Source organism: Macaca thibetana, chromosome 5 (assembly GCF_024542745.1).
Source record: "Macaca thibetana thibetana isolate TM-01 chromosome 5, ASM2454274v1, whole genome shotgun sequence".
Classification (NCBI taxonomy): Eukaryota; Metazoa; Chordata; class Mammalia; order Primates; family Cercopithecidae; genus Macaca; species Macaca thibetana.
In genome coordinates this window covers 71,374,230-71,389,025 of record NC_065582.1, presented here as the reverse complement: position 1 = coordinate 71,389,025, position 14,796 = coordinate 71,374,230, and the positions used below count along the sequence as shown (strand labels likewise).

Here is a 14,796-nt window from a genome sequence, read left to right as displayed (position 1 = left end):
TGTTTTTCATAATGCGTAGGTTTGGTAGAGCAATTCTGGCAAAGGCAACTAAGCTGAGGCCGATGTATAGGATCATCTCATTCACATGTCTGGTGACTCACCTGAAATAGCTGAGGCTGCTTTCTGCATGGTCTTTCATCCTTCCGCAGGCCAGCCCAGGCTTCTTCACATCATTATAGAAGTAGGAGGGGGGAGTTATACCTGATGTAAATGACGAGTTGATGGGTGCTGACGAGTTGATGGGTGCAGCAGAGCAACATGGCACAAGTATACATATGTAACAAACCTGCACGTTATGCACATGTACCCTAGAACTTAAAGTATAATAATAATAATAATAATAAAAAGAAGTATTCCTAGGAATAAAAAACAATTCCTGAGGGGTAAGAATTTTTCTCACTTTTATTTACGTCACTTTTGCTGTGGTCCCATTTAGCAAGTCACATGGCCATGCCCAGTCAATGTGGGAGAGGATGTGGATACAAAGAAGCATGAATACATTAAGGTCCAGTATGATATAGTCTATCACACAAGGCATCATGTACTATTCTTACACTTTTTTACATATTTATATATGATTAATACTGTTCATGTCCACTTACATCCCTTTACCTGAGGGGTGCTTTTATACGCCAGCTGCCGTAGGCAGTACCTACAAAGAGTGCATAGTTTTGACTAGTTGGTTTGAGTTATTTATTTTTTACAATTATTAACAACCAAAAGAATTCTAACCAGTACTTTATTATTTCTGTTCTTTAATACAACAATAAATATACAATTGCAGCGAAGTATACCTTAAGTACCTAGTTTGATATCAATTTTTAAGACTAAAAGTAAGTTTTTATCATCTAATTTATTCTTCTAATTTTTTTCCATACAATTTAAGGCTGTTATTAAGCACTATGGTGGGTCACATTTATTGTTTATATGAAAAATCAGGAAAGTAAAAACAAAATTCTTACCAAGGCCAAGTGGTAAGAAAAGTTGGTATTAAAGAACTGAGGTCATATTTCACTTTTAATATGGTAATTGAGAAAAAATGAGTATATATTAATATGTAGAAATAGGTTAGCATTTAACTATAATTTAAGAAAGTTAAAAATAAAACTCAGAAATAATTAAACAATATAAGGACTTTTTAATATGCTTATATAGGACAGTATTTTATATAATCCTCTGTGAAATTAAATATTGAGGTACCTAAATCTTTTTGAACTCATCATATGTAACTGTCAACAATGCTTCTGGCAATAATATTAAAGTATCTTCTTTGTTTATATTTTGCTATTTAAAGGGTATTTTTTTCCCTTTGAGAGTCTTTCATTGCAATTCTAACTTCCCAATAAGCACCATTCACATAAGATACAACTTTTCCTGTGTATTAAATTTAAGACCTACGTAGATCCCTCTGTTTGTATAGCCCTGCAATGTTACTTTAAAGGCTTCATTTCTCTAACACTGTTTTGTCAACTCTTATCACTTAAGACTATTTTCTCACTTTATTTAAAATCATTCAAGAATAACATTGATAAGTTATTCTTTCTTAGGTCTTTTTGTCTTATTGAGCCAGATGGTGTCAGTGTGTCACAAATTAAAATTTCCAGAGCAAATACATTCATGATATTGTTGTTTGGAAAACAAGTTTGTTAGGAAATAAATAACTGCAGTTGTCCTTCAGTATCTGCAGGGGTTCCAGAACTGCTGGCAGATACCAAAATCCACATATATTCAAGTTTCATTGTCAAGATATCAGAAGCCACAAATACAAAAATCAACATTCCGTTGAGGGGGGTTTCACATTCCATGAACATTGTATTTTGGATCTGCTTTGGTTGCTGATGCAGAACCTGCCAATATGGATAATCAGCTGTATTTACTGAAAACAAAATAAAACTCCATGCAAGTGGATCTCTGCATTTCAAATCTGTGTGGTTCAAGGATCAACTCTGTATCTTAAATTTCCAGACTTATTCCTCATTAATGCTATTTTCTACATATAGACCAATTTCTTCAAATGTGGAGCAAAACTGTCTGTATTAAAACCTTTAAAAGGGTTTAAAATGTCTAATTAATCTGTCTCCCAAAATTTATGAGAAAAAGGAGTTTAAAATTAAACCGCACTAAAATAAGTCTTCTGAAACCATGCCTCTAAGGACGTTAAGGAAAATTCATTTTTTCTCTTAAAATGCAAATTAGATATCTAAATAAATAGTTTGCTTACCTCAGAGCTCCAGATCATTAGATAAGTCCAGCCCACATTGTGGCTGTGTGGATAGCCTCACACAAAATAGAATTTTGTTCTATCTTAACATTCTTGAAGGCATGTCAAAGAACACAGGACCAAAGAAAAATCAACATTATTATACTGTTTTTAAAGAAAAAGATTGTTCTACATTATATATGAAATATTTATCACATCTGATTCACAGCCTTGGCTTCTTAATTTGGAAAACTAATGCATACATTTGCCTAAGATATCAAGGCCCAACCTACTCCACAAACTGTGGTTTATAACTTCCAGTTTTAGGAAGGTACAAACTCAGAACCAAAACTTGAGCTCTCCCACCTCTCATCTAGCATACTTTTAAAGACACTGTCAAATGATTTCCTCAATGGTGATTCTGACATCCAATAAAGGGGACATTTTATATATATATATATGTATTTTTTTTTTTTTTTTTTTTTTGAGACGGAGTCTCACTCTGTCACCCAGTCTGGAGTGCAGAGGCTCACTGCAAGCTCTGCTTCCCAGGTTCACACCATTCTTCTGCCTCAGCCTCCTGAGTAGCTGGGACCACAGGCACCCACCACCATGCCTGGCTAATTTTTTGTATTTTTAGTAGAGATGGGATTTCACCGTGTTAGCCAGGATGGTCTCAACCTCTTGACCTTGTGATCCACCTGCCTCAGCCTCCCAAAGTGCTGGGATTACAGGTGTGAGCCACCGTGCCCGGCCTATATTTTTACTTACTAAAAAATCTCCAGCAACTACCATAGTTTCTGGCATATAGTAAGTAGGCATTCAATAAATTCAATAACTGTATTAGGTTGGTACAAAAGCAATCACAGTTTTTTTTTCATTGCCATTAAAAGTAATACCAAAAACAGCTATTGTTTTTGCACCAGCCTAATATTATGCTAAATTAATTTAAGTTTGGCCAAAAGCTGCCTCTGATCTCCAAATCCCTGTATTCATACATTCCTAAACTGCGATTTAACAAGTATATCCTTGTAACAAATAGCTGAGTTTCAGCCAATTACAGGCAGCCAACTGACCAGGTCATGTGTGATATGATTTGGTTGTTACTCCATCCAAATCTCATCTTGAATTGTAGCTCCCGTAATTCCCTTGTGTTGTGGTAGGTACTCAGTGGGAGATAATTAGATCATGGGGGCAGTTTCCCCCATACTGGTCTCGTGGTAGTGAATAAGGCTTATGAGATCTGATGGTTTTATAAGGGGAAAGCCCTTTAATTTGGTCCTCATTCTCCATTGTCTGCCACCATGTAATACTTGCCTTTTGCCTTCCACCACAACTGCGAGGCATCCCCAGACACATGGAGCTGTCAGTCTATTAAATATCTTTTTCTTTATAAATGACCCAGTGTCAGGTATGTCTTTATCAGTAGCATGAATACTGACTAATACAGTAAATTGGTACCAGTAGACTGGGGTGTGGCTGTAAAAATACACAAAAATGTGGAAGCAACATTAGAACTGGGTAACAGGCAGAGGTTTGAACAGTTTGGAGGGCTCAGAAGAAGATAGGAATATGTGAGAAAGTTTGGAACTTCTAGACGCTTGTTGAATGACTTTGACAAAAAAGCTGATAATGATATGGACAATGAAATTCAGTCTAAAATGGAGATGAGGAATTTGTTGGGAACTGGAGTAAAGGTGACTCTTGCTATGTTTCAGCAAAGAGACTTGCAGCATATTGCCCCTGCCCTAGAGATCTGTGGAACTTTGAACTGGAGAGAAATGATTTAGGGTATCTAGAAGAAGAAATTTATAAGCAGCAAAGCATTCAAGATGTGATTTGGGTGCTGTTAAAAGCATTCAGTGTTAAAAGGGAAACAGAAAATAAAAGTTCAGAAAATTTGCAGCCTGATGATGCCATAGAAAGGAAAAACCCATTTTCTGAGAAGAAATTCAAGCCAGCTAAAGAAATTTGCATAAAAAACAAGGAGCCAAATTTTAATTGCCAAGACACTGAGGAAAATGTTTCCAGGTCATGTCAGAGACCTTTGAGGCAGGCTTTCCCATCAGAGGCCTGAAGGACCAGGAGGAAAAAATGATTTTGTGGTTCAGGACCAGGATCCTTCTGTTGTGTGTAGTCTAGGAACTTGGTTCCCTGTGTCCCAGCCACTCCTGCCATGACTAAAAAGGGCCAACGTACAGCTCAGGACATGAATTCAGAGGGTGCAAGCCCCAAGTTTTAGCAGCTTCCATGTGATGTTGAGCCTGTGGGTGCAGAGAAATCAAGAATCCAGGTTTGAGAAAATCCACCTAGATTTCAGAGGATGTATGGAAATGCCTGGATGTCCAGTCAGAAGTTTGCTGCAGGAGCAGGGCCCTCTTACAGACCTTCTGCTAGGGCAATGCGGAAGGGAAATGTGGGGTGGGTACCACCACACAGAGTCTCCACTGGGGCACTGCGTAATGGAGCTGTGAGAAGACGGCCACTGTCCTTCAGACTCCAGAATGGTAGATCCACCAACAGCTTGCACCATGTGCATGGAAAAGCCATAGACACTTAATGCCAGACTGTTAAAACAGCTGGGAGGGAGCCTGTACCATGCAAAACCACAGTGGTGGAGCTGCCCAAGACCACAGGAACCAATGTCTTGCATCAGCATGACCTGGATGCAAGACATGGAGTCAAAGGAGTTCATTTTGGAGCTTTAAGATATGACTGCCCTGCTGGAATTTGTACTTGCATGGGGCCTGTAGCCCCTTTGTTTTGGCCAATTTCTCCCATTTGGAATGGCTGTGTTTACTGAATGTCTGTACACCCATTGTGTCTAGGAAATACGTAACATGCTTTTGATTTTATAGGCTCATAAGCAGAAGGGACTTGCACTGTCTTAGATGAGATTTTGGACTGTGGACTTTTGAGTTACTGCTGAAATGAGTTAAGACTCTGGGGAACTGTTGGGAAGGCATGATTGGTTTCAAAATTTGAGGACATGAGATTTGGGAGGGGCCAAGGCAGAAGAATATGGTTTGGCTGTGTTCCCACCCAAATCTCTTCTTGAATTGTAGCTCCCATAATTCCCAAATGTTGTGGGAGGGACCCAATGGGAGATAATTGAATCATGGGGGCAGTTCCCCCTTACTGTTCTCATGGTAGTGAATAAGTTTCATGAGATTTGATGGTTTTATGAGGGGAAACCCCTTTCACTTGGCTCTCATTCTCTTTTGTCTGCCCTCATGTAAGATGTGCCTTTTACCTTCTACCATGATTGTGAGGCCTCCCCAGACACATGGAACACATTAAACCTTTTTTCCTTTATAAAGTATCCAGTCTCATGTATATCTTTATCGGCAGCATGAAAATGGACTAATACAATACACATATATAAAGTAAATGTCTCATCATACCATGTTCAAACAAAGCAAATACCAAGCAGTAACCAATCAAACTCTTTCTGTACCTCAGTTCCTTTTTCTGTCTATAAACCCTCCCTGTCAGTGTTGCTGGATGGAGACCTCTGAACCTCTCCTGGTTTTGACTGATGCCGGATTTATAAATTCTTCATTGCTGGCCAGGCACAGTGGCTCACGCCTGTAATCCCAGCACTGTGGGAGGTCGAGGCAGGCAGAATACCTGAGCTCAGGAGTTCACAACCAGCCTGGGCAACATCATGAAACCTCATCTCTACTAAAATACAAAAAATTAGCTGGGCATGGCAGCATGCACCTGTAGTCCTAGCTACACGGGATGCTGGGGCAGGAGAATTGCTTGAGTCCGGGAGGTGGAGATTGCAATAAGCTGAGATCACACCACTACACTCCAGCATGAATGACAGAGCGAGATTCCATCTCAAAATAAATAAATAAATAAATAAATAAATAAATAAATAAATAAATAAATAAAAATTTGTTGCTAAATAAACCCTTAGAAATTTAATTTGTCTAAAGTTTTTCTTTTAACACTTCATTGTTTTTGGTTCTGTTTAGATGCTGGATTATGTTTATTGATTTGCATATGTTGAACCAGCCTTGCATCCCCTTGATCCTGGTGGATAACCTTTTTGATGTGTTGCTGGATTCGGTTTGCCAGTGTTTTATTGAGGATTTTTGCATTAATGTTCATCAGGGATATTGGTCTAAAATTCTCTTTTTTTGTTGTGTCTCTGCCAGGCTTTGGTATCAGGATGATGTTGGCCTCATAAAATGAGTTATGGAGGATTCTCTCTCTTTCTATTGATTTGAATAGTTTCAGAAGGAATGGTACCAGCTCCTCCTTGTACCACTGGTAGAATTCAGCTGTGAATCGTCTGGACCTGGACTTTTTTTGGTTGGTAGACTATTAATTATTGCCTCAATTTCAGAGCCTGCTATTGAGTCCTGCTATTGAGTCCTCAATTTCAGAGCCTGCTATTGAATTCCTCTATTCAGGGATTCAACTTCTTCCTGGTTTAGCCTTGGGAGAGTGTAAGTGTCCAGGAAATTATCCATTTCTTCTAGATTTTTTAGTTTATTTGTGTAGAGGTGTTTATAGCATTCTCTGATGGTAGTTTGTATTTCTGTGGGGTTGGTGGTGATATACCCTTTATCATTTTTTATTGCGTCTATTTGATTCTTCTCTCTTTTCTTCTTTATTAGTCTTGCTAGCGGTCTATCAATTTTGATTATCTCAATAGATGCAGAAAAGGCTTTTGACAAAATTCAACAGCCCTTCATGCTAAAAACTCTCAATAAATTTGGTATTGATGGAACATATCTCAAAATAAGAAGAGCTATTTATGACAAACCCACAGCCAATATCATACTGAATGGGCAAAGACTGGAAGCATTCCCTTTGAAAACTGGCACAAGACAGGGATGCCCTCTCTCACCACTCCTATTCAACATAGTGTTGGAAGTTCTGGCTAGGGCAATTAGGCAAGAGAAAGAAATAAAGGTATTCAGTTAGGAAAAGAAGAAGTCAAATTGTCCCTCTTTGCAGATGACATGATTATATATTTAGAAAACCCCATCATCTCAGCCCAAAATCTCCTTAAGCTGATAAGCAACTTCAGCAAAGTCTCAGGATACAAAATTAATATGCAAAAATCACAAGCATTCTTGTACACCAGTAACAGACAAACAGAGAGCCAAATCAGAAATGAACTTCCATTCACAATTGCTTGAAAGAGAATAAAATATCTAGGAATCCAACTTACAAGGGATGTAAAGGACCTCTTCAAGGAGAACTACAAACCACTGCTCAGTGAAATAAAAGAGGACACAAACAAATGGAAGAACATACCATGCTCATGGATAGGAAGAATCAATATCGTGAAAATGGCCATACTGCCCAAGGTAATTTATAGATTCAATGCCATCCCCATCAAGCTACCAATGAGTTTCTTCACAGAATTGGAAAAAACTGCTTTAAAGTTCATATGGAACCAAAAAAGAGCCCACATTGCCAAGACAATCCTAAGTCAAAAGAACAAAGCCAGAGGCATCACGCTACCTGACTTCAAACTATACTACAAGGCTACAGTAACCAAAACAGCATGGTACTGGTACCAAAACAGAGATACAGACCAATGGAACAGAACAGAGTCCTCAGAAATAACGCCACACATCTACAGCCATCTGATCTTTGACAAACCTGAGAAAAACAAGAAATGAGGAAAAGATTCCCTATTTAATAAATGGTGCTGGGAAAATTGGCTAGCCATAAGTAGAAAGCTGAAACTGGATCCTTTCCTCACTCCTTATACGAAAATTAATTCAAGATGGATTAGAGACTTAAATGTTAGACCTAATACCATAAAAACTCTAGAAGAAAACCTAGGTAATACCATTCAGGACATAGGCATGGGCAAGGACTTCATGTCTAAAACACCAAAAGCAACGGCAACAAAAGCCAAAATTGACAAATGGGATCTAATTAAACTAAAGAGCTTCTACACAGCAAAAGAAACTACCATCAGTGTGAACAGGCATCCTACAGAATGGGAGAAAATTTTTGCAATCTACTCATTTGACAAAGGGCTAATATCCAGAACCTACAAAGAACTCAAACAAATTTACAAGAAAAAAACAAACAATCCCATCAAAAAGTGGGCAAAGGATATGAACAGACATTTCTCAAAAGAAGACATGCATGCAGCCAACAGACACATGAAAAAATGCTCATCATCACTAGCCATCAGAGAAATGCAAATCAAAACCACAATGAGATACCATCTCACACCAGTTAGAATGGCGATCATTAAAAAGTCAGGAAACAACAGGTGCTGGAGAGGATATGGAGAAATAGGAACACTTTTACACTGTTGGTGGGATTGTAAACTAGTTCAACCATTGTGGAAAACAGTATGGCGATTCCTCAAGGATCTAGAACTAGAAATTCCATTTGACCCAGCCATCCCATTACTGGGTATATACCCAAAGGATTATAAATCATGCTCCTATAAAGACACATGCACACATATGTTTATTGCGGCACTATTCACAATAGCAAAGACTTGGAATCAACCCAAATGTCCATCAGTGACAGACTGGATTAAGAAAATGTGGCACATATACACCATGGAATACTATGCAGCCATAAAAAGGGATGAGTTTGTGTCCTTTGTAGGGACATGGATGCAGCTGGAAACCATCATTCTCAGCAAACTATCACAAGAACAGAAAACCAAACACCGCATGTTCTCACTCATAGGTTGGAATTGAACAATGAGAACACTTGGACTTGGGAAGGGGAACATCACACACTGGGGCCTATTATGGGGAGGGGGGAAGGGGGAAGGATGGCATTGGAAGTGATAACTGATGTAAATGAGGAGTTGATGGGTGCTGACGAGTTGATGGGTGCAGCACACCAACATGGTACAAGTATACATATGTAACAAACCTGCACATTGTGCACATGTACCCTAGAACTTAAAGTATAATAATAAAAAATAAAAAAAAATTTTAAAAAAGGAAAGACATGTAAAAAAATAAAAACAAAAAAATAAAATAAATAAATAAAAGAAAATGCAAACCAAAACCACAATGAGAAGTCACTTCATACCCACTCGGATGGCTATAATAAAAATAATAATAATTTTTGATGGCAAGTATGTGGAGAAAATGGAAACCTCATATATTGTTGGTGGGGATGTAAAGTGGTGTAGAACTGTGGAAAACTGTTTGGGAGTTCCTCAAAGCATTAAACATATTACTACTCAAAAAAAAAAAAAAAAAAAAAAAAAAAAACCAGTTCATTGTCAGACTGGAATCCTAAGTAGACATCTAACAATCCCTGAAACCACTCAGTGACCAAGAGAAAGTACCCACCAGGGCCCATTGTGCCCAGTGATCTCTCACAGCAGTGGGAGTGGGAGTGAGTTCTCTCGTCTTCAAGCTCCACAAACTTGTGTTTTGAGTTCTCTGAGTTTATATGTGCACTTTTGATCTAGAGTGGGTATGGAAGTCATGCAGAGACAGGATTGGGTCCTGCAGGGAGGCTTCAGGTGTGTGACTAGATTAGACATAAGCTAAACTGGGTTCAATAGATAGGTGGGTTTACTACAAGACAGAACCATGGGCTCATCTGGATCCAAGGAGTCTAGAACTCTTCCATCTGGGGCATCAGCCAATTACATTTATAAAAACTGTAGACCCAGAATCACTGCTTTTCTAGAGGAACATGTAAATCATACTAAGATAACTTTGAGTTACAATGTCCACAGTAGGAAAACTTCTTACAAAAGGTGAATAGATGCGTATTTTTATAGCTACATCAATACAAGTGTTAGCAGTGGTGAATTTGTATGGATCTGCAGCAACCTCAATTCTTGCTTCCTTGGAATAAAGAATTTGATGGAGGGACATAAAGTCAAAGGAGAGACCAAAGCAAGTTTTAGAGCAGAAGAGAAGGTTATTAAAAAGTTTAGAGCAGGAATGAAAGGAAATAAAGTACACTTGGACAAGGGCCAAGTAGACAACTTGAGAGATTGTGTAATGTTTGACCTTTGACTTGAGTTCTTATACATTGGCATGCTTCTGGGTTTGAATGACTTCTCCCCTGATTCTTCCCTTGAGGTGGGCTATCTGCATGTACAGTGGCCTGCCAGAACCAGGGAGGGGCTGCGTGCATAGCATATTTACTAGAGTTATACACATGCTCACTTGAGGCATTCTTCTTTTACCTGTCCGAATGTTCCCATAAGGTCATCTATCAGTTAAACTCTTCCCTTTTTTCTCTTAGTGTGCATACATGAGTCCACTCGCCCAACTCTTGAGATCTTATCAGGAAGCTACTGGTTACCAGTTTCAGATGGTTCTATCTATTGGGAGGCTGCCTTTCCCCGACACTGGCTGCAACCAATTATTATTTTAGAGAGACAGTTAACAATCACCCAACCATCATCTGGTGGTCCCTTGACATTCCTTGAGTGGGAGCCCTCCCCTGCTCTGCTCATATCTGCCTGACTACCTACCTACCTACTAGTCAGGCAGGGACCAAGAGAATGTCTTTGTACATATTTTAAACCTAATCCAGTGGGTCTTAAACTAAAACACCCAGTGCTCTGGGATATCTGCCTTTATTGTAAACAAGCCATTGGCAGAGTGTCCACTTTTACACCAGCCATCAGAGGGAGCCCTCCCTTTGTCACAAACTATTAATTTTATTTATTTATTTATTTATTTATTTATTTATTTATTTATTTATTTTACTAGAAGAAGCCCTCAAAGTCTTCACTTCCAGGAAAATAATTGGCCAAGGTCTCAGAGAGAAAAGAGAATACTTTTGTGGTGGGAGTTTCAAATCAAGTCCAAAAAGTCTCCATGTCTGAACCTATCCAATTGACACTTGGACCATTTTCAGAGAAAAATTTCTAAGAATTAGTTTTCCCTTTTCTCTAGTCAATTTTGCTTCTTTCATAAGAAACTCAAGGTTGATGGATACCCCTCTTCTCAAACCCCTGATGACTATATGGACTATATGCTCTGCCAACTCTGTTCAACACTTTCCTATTATCGTGGTCTTCTCTATGCCCCAACACTCCTTCTCATGAGGAGAGTGGTGGAAGTGGGTACCTGAATGAAACTGTGATAGGGTTTGACTCTGTGTCTCCACCCAAATCTCACCTGTAGCTCCCATAATTCCCATGTGTTGTAGGAGGGAGCCAGTGGGAGATAACTGAATCATGGGGGTGGGTCTGTCCCATGCTGTTCTCATGGTAGTTAATAAGTATCACAACATCTGATGGATTTACAAATGGGAGTTCCCTGCACAAGCTCTCTCTTTGCCTGCTGCCCTCCGGGTAAGATGTGACTTGCTCTCCGTTGTCATCTGCCATGATTGTGAGGCTTCCCCAGCCACATGAAAATGTAAGTCCAATTAAACCTCTTTGTTTTGTAAATTGCCCAGTCTCAGGTATGTCTTTATTAGCAGCGTGAAAATGATCTAAAACAGTAAATTGGTACTGGAAGTGGGGTGTTGCCAAAAAGTTACCTGAAAATGTGGAAGTGACTTTGGAACTGCATACCAGGCAGAGGTTGGAACACTTTGGAGGGCTCAAAAGAAGACAGGAACTTGTGAGAAAGTTTGGAACTACTTAGAGACTTGTTGAATGGTTTTGACAAAAATGCTGATAGCGATATGAACAATAAAGTCCAGGCCGAGGTGGTCTCAGATGGAAATAAGAAACTTGTTGGGAACTGGAGCAAAAGTGACCCTTACTATGTTTTAGAGAGACTGGCAGCATTTTGCCCCTGCCCTGGAGATCTGTGGAATTTTGAACTTAAGAGAGATTATTTAGGATATCTGGAGGAAGATATTCCTAAGCAGCAAAGCATTCAAGAGCTGAACGGGGTGCTGTTAAGGGCATTCAGTTTGTGAGGGAAGCAAAGTATAAAAGTTCAGAAATTTTGCAGCCTGACAATGCGATAGAAAATAAAATTTCATTTCCTAAGGAGACATTCAAGCTGGCTGCAGAAATTTTTATACGTAATGAGAAGTCAAATGTTAATCCTCAAGACAATGGGAAAAATGTCTCCAGGGAATGTCAGAGGTCTTCACAGCAGCCCCTCTCATCACAGGCTGGAAGTCTAAAAGCAAAAAGTGGTTTCATGGGCTGAACCCAAGGTTTCCATACTTTGTTCAGCCTAGGGACTTGGTGCCCTGGGTCAGAGACACTCCAGCCATAACTGAAAGGGGTTGATAAACTAATACATTACTAATAAACTAATACATTAACCATAAACTAATACATTAACCATTACACATGCCAAAGTCAAATCCTCTCACAGTTCAAGGTAATATCTGGCACCCTCAAAAGCCAAAGAGGTCAGGTCAGGTCATGCAATACAGGAAAGAAGAGCTAAGAAGAATCTGTCCATGACTCTTGGAACTTCACAAAGCAAAATGAACACCCCAAAAAGGGATGAGCATCATCTTTTTTTCTGAGTTTTAGGGGTTCAAGTCATTAGAAGCCTTCTCTATACTTTTTCTTGGTACCAAAGATGATGATGAGGGAAGGAGAAATGAGGGAAAGAAAGGTAAGTGAAAGAACATTTGTTTTTTTTAAAGACAGGAAGCAAACACAGAAACCAAGTGCGTGGTTCTGTTTTGCTTTGCTTTGTTTCTCTTTTGCAGCTCAGAGGAATTTTAGCCAATTCAGAGAGGTCTTGTTATCCATAATCTGGAATTCTTATAAGGATTTGACCAAGTAAGGTAGAGGTGGTAAAGTCTGATGCAAGAAATATTGGAACAAACAATGGCAAAAAAATGATTGCTGAGTGTCCTAATCATAAGGAGAAGTTAAGATCAACTGGTTCTTAATCTTAACTTTACTCAGAAAAAATAAAAATAAAAATAAAACAACTTCAGCTACTTATCTAGGAATGGGTCTCAGGCTGAGGACTGCTCTCCATCATCCTAGATAGGAGTTACTTGCCTTCCGCCATCATGGAAGCAGGAAAACTTGCCTTCATTGTTGGAATCAAGTAAATCTCCAAAAAAGTTTTACAGCAAAATAAACTTTAGATCTCAGTCAAAATTTGGGAGATCAGGGATCCTCTTGGCATTGGGGGCAGGTCTGAGAAAATTGTGTTATTGGTTTGAGCCATAAAGATAGCTCAAGCTGGTACCAATAGGAGATATGTCAAAGGTCAGGGGAACCTCCACTCAGAGTCCCCTCATCTTCACCAAAATGTGAACCTCAAATATCTTAGACAGGACTCCGTCAGCTTAGAAAGTTTATTTGGCTACAGTTAAGGATGTGCCCATGACATAGGCTCAGGAGGTCCTGATGACATGTGCCCAATGTGATTGGGGTACAGCTTGATTTTATACATTTTAGGGAGACATAACACATCAATCAATATATGTAACATTCACATTGGTTGATCTGGAAGGGCAGGACAACTAAAAGTAGGGACTTCCAGATCATAGAATTTAAACATATTCTAATTGGCAATTGGTTGAAAGAGTTATTGTCAATAGAAAAAAATGTCTGGGTTATGATAAGGGGTTGTGGAGACCTAGGTTTTATCATGCAGATGAAGCCTTCAAGTAGCAGGGCTTAGAAAGAATAGACTGTAAGTGTTTCTTATCAGACTTAAGATTTATGTTAACATTAACACTGGAGGGGAATAATGAGGAATGTCCAAACCCCACTTCCTGTCATGGCCTTAACCAGTCTTTCAGGGTAAATTTTAGAGTGCCCTGGCTGAGAGGGAGTCCATTCAGATGATTGCAGAGATCACTGAATGTTATTTTTGGTTTATAGAACTAAGAGTTCAATGTAAGAACAATGTGCAAATGAAGAAGCAATGTCCATTATTTCATGTATATCAAGCACAGCAATAAAACAAACAAACTAAAATTATGGTTTCAGGTGTTTGCTTTCATGATGACATTTACATGCTATACAAATAGCCAACGGGGAAAAAACTTGATGATGGCTAGCTTTGTTTTGTGTTACAATGTGTCTACTTAAAAATAGCTTCCCAAATCCCTTTGGCAACTTGCACCTTGAAGTTTTGCAAATTTAAATAATGAATATTAATTAAATATCTAGATTATTTTAATATAATATAAAATACTGAAACATTAATTGATGAACACAAGTTTAAATTTATTTACTTTGGACTTCTTGTTTTTTATATAGTATGAAGAATTTAAGTATATTTTGGTCTGTTAAGAAACAAAAAGAAATCATATTTTGATGACGCACATATTTTCAGAAATTGCAAAATGGTGTTAATCCACAGAATGATTTGCAAATGCTAATAATTAAAATTCTAATTAATATATGCTAATTAAAACTAAAAATAATAAGGGCAACAACTTCATATGCAAGGAAAGTAAGACAAGTTTTTGTTAATTAAAGCAATGAGGTAGGAAAGAATTGTTCTGTTAAGGGAAAAAGAGTCATTATTGTCCTAAAGTAGAATGACTAATTGTTTCAAAGTGGGAAGAGAAAAAGTATTAGCACAAAGCCTGAGTAAATAAGAAAGTTGTAGAAGGTTTGTGGAAGATGAATCTTGTGAAATAAAAAATTTTATGTGTTATGAAGCTGGCTAAGATTAAAAAGGAATTATTAAGTTTTTCTAAATATTTAGCATCAATTAAAA

At 38.4% G+C, this 14,796-nt stretch overlaps 2 long non-coding RNA genes across 5 annotated transcripts in view; one reads left to right on the top strand and one right to left on the bottom strand.

Annotated features, from left to right (window-relative positions):
* Window positions 1–14,796, bottom strand: part of LOC126955611 (uncharacterized) — a 132,119-nt gene that overhangs the window by 94,695 nt on the left and 22,628 nt on the right. The window lies entirely within an intron of this gene.
* LOC126955609 (uncharacterized) overlaps window positions 10,938–14,796 on the top strand; it is a 72,144-nt gene continuing 68,285 nt past the window's right edge. For 2 of the 4 annotated variants that reach the window (XR_007725998.1, XR_007725995.1), the window contains exon 1: window positions 10,938–11,547. This is a non-coding gene — a long non-coding RNA (uncharacterized LOC126955609). The other 2 variants (XR_007725996.1, XR_007725994.1) reach the window with 1 other exon arrangement.